At 47.7% G+C, this 2,492-nt stretch overlaps 1 pseudogene; it reads right to left on the bottom strand.

The window, feature by feature from the left end:
- Positions 1 to 765: 765 nt before the first annotated feature.
- Positions 766 to 2,492, bottom strand: part of LOC116094836 — a 9,274-nt pseudogene continuing 7,547 nt past the window's right edge.

The following is a 2,492-nucleotide window of genomic DNA, read 5'->3' as shown; positions in this document are numbered from 1 at the left end:
GATGCGGGTCCAAAGGCTTCCCTGTCTAATGTTTGGTTCCTGTCAATTTATGCACTCCTTATCGGCCTCGTGAAAATGTTTTCCATTTTTTCATATATAACATCCCTACCAGTTTCTCCTATCCTCTTCCTCTCTAAGTCCCTCCCCACTTCTCCTCCCTCCACATCCGCTCCTCTCTTCTTCCCTTCAGAAAAGTGCAGGTCCCCCAGGGAAATCAAGGAAACATGGGATACTAAGTTACAGTAAGAGTAGACACCTCCCCTCCATATTAATACTGGAGAAGGTAACCCAGTGGGAGAAAAAGGGGATCCTAAAAGAAGGCAAAGGAGTCAGAAACAGCCCTTGCTCCTTCTGTTAGGAGAACTACAAAACCACCAAATTATACAACTGTAATGTATATGTAGAGGCCTTGGTTAGACCCATGCAAGATCCCTGATTGTGAATTCAGACTCAGTGAGGGCCTATCAGCCCAGGTTAGCTGATTCTGTGAGCATTATTGCAGTGTCCATGATCTTTCTGGTTCCTAAAATCCTTCATCCTGCAAGATTCCCTGAACTCCGTTGAATGTTTGGTCTTCTCCGCACGTTTCCATCAGTCGCTAGATGGAATCGCCATGATGGTGATTACGCCAGGTCTTTGGGGGGTCTGGGTTACCTAAATCAAGGTGATATTTTCTAGTTCCATCTTTTTTCTTTCAGCTTTGTGGAACTTTATTTCCCTTCCTCCTTTTTGTCCCTCTGCTCAGGTGTCTGTCTGCAAAGCAACTCAGGACCACTCAGTGATGGCTCCAACCCACTCAGTGGCCTGCGCTGTGAGAGCCGCTGATCAGTTCTCCGTGACTGGCTCCGCACTTCAGTCTTCCGTGGGGAACTGTTGGATGGGCACAGAGGGTACCTGCCTTCACACCCTCAGACCATTCAGCCACCTCAGGCTGAATAGTAAACTCAGGAGCTGGTGCGGTCCTGGAATTCCTTCTTGCTGCCTCCTCAGAAGCCTCCTGCTCCTCCTTCTCAATCTCCCCTGGGTCTCAGTAGAAGTAAAACTCAGGCATATCCTCCAATGGGTGCTCTCAGGAAATAGTACCTTGCATGTAGAATCCTTTCCGGGTCACCATCCACCACATCAGACCCATTGAGTAAGCTCTCTTTTTAGTACAGGGGATGGCAACATAATTATGTCCACATAATGCAGGGAAGAATCTGTGTTACACAGAGCAATGGTGGACAGGTTGACATAAGAGGCTTCTGTGAGTGGCGCTGGTGGTCAGCCCTGGGATCAGTCACCTCTAGAAGCCGTGGCTCCCTGAAGGCTGCTTGGATCGGGTCAGTGAAGGTCCCAGGTGTGAAGCAGCCAGCAATTGGAGTGGCTCCTGTGGAAGACAGCAAACTTCAGCAGAGCTCAGTGTCCGGTGTTCCTGGAGGAGATGACGCTGATCTCAACAGGGTTCACAATGACAACAATAGCTTGAGCTGCGAGCAACAGCGGTTCCCAGGTCCTCTTCAGATTTATGATGTATATACTGTCACTTTCCATTCTGTAGATGTACTGCTCCATCTGAAAGTCAAGGTGGGTGCCACCTAAGTGGGTTCATGCAGCAAGGAATTTGAAGACATCCTCTTCCTTCGTCTGAAGGACATCAAGGGTTCCATTGTGTAAGTTTCCCTTTAAGTTACAAGAACAACGCCTAGGGACTTATGCCCAGATAGCGCAGAAAAAGCTTTAGTGCCATCTTTATTCACTTTATACCCCAATATTAGCCTCTCCCCCATTCTTCCCTTCCCTTCTTTTCTGAGAAGGGAGAAACACACACACACACACACACACACACACACACACACTCATCAGTTACTGCAGGGCTAGATACATTCTCTCTCTGCGGCCAGACAAAGTGACCCAGTTAGGGCAACAGGATCTACAGGCAGGCAACAGAGTCAGGGACAGCCCCTACTCCAGTTTTGGGGTCACCTGCATGAAGACCAAGCTGCACATCTTCTAGCATATAAGAAGAGGGCCTAGGTCCAGCCATGCTCACTTTTTAGTTGGTGGCTCATTCTCTGGGAGCCTCCAAGGGTCAAGATTAGTTAGGTGTGTTGGTCTTCCTGTGGAGTCCCTATCCTCTTCCAACCCCTCAGTCTTTCCCCTGACTTCCACTAGTCTCCCCCAAGCTCCAAGTAAAACTAAGTAGAGAATTCTCGACAGAGGAATCTCGAATGGCCAAGAATCACTTTAAGAAATGTTCACTGTTCTTAGTCATCAGGGAAATGCAAATCAAAATAACTGAGATTCGACCTTCCAACCATCAGAATTGCTAAAACCAAAACCAGAGTTTGGACTGACACGAAGAACTCTTTATTCTTAGCTGGAAACATGAAGTCCTGCTGACACTTTCTTGGGACCTCTTGGAAATTGTTTTTGCGACCTAGTTATACCACTCCTGGGCATATACCCAGAAGATGCTCCAATATGTAACAAGGACACATGCTCTACTATGT

The sequence above is a fragment of the Mastomys coucha genome, unplaced genomic scaffold (genome assembly GCF_008632895.1).
Source record: "Mastomys coucha isolate ucsf_1 unplaced genomic scaffold, UCSF_Mcou_1 pScaffold17, whole genome shotgun sequence".
Lineage (NCBI taxonomy): Eukaryota > Metazoa > Chordata > Mammalia > Rodentia > Muridae > Mastomys > Mastomys coucha.
This window is presented reverse-complemented; position numbering and strand designations above follow the sequence as displayed.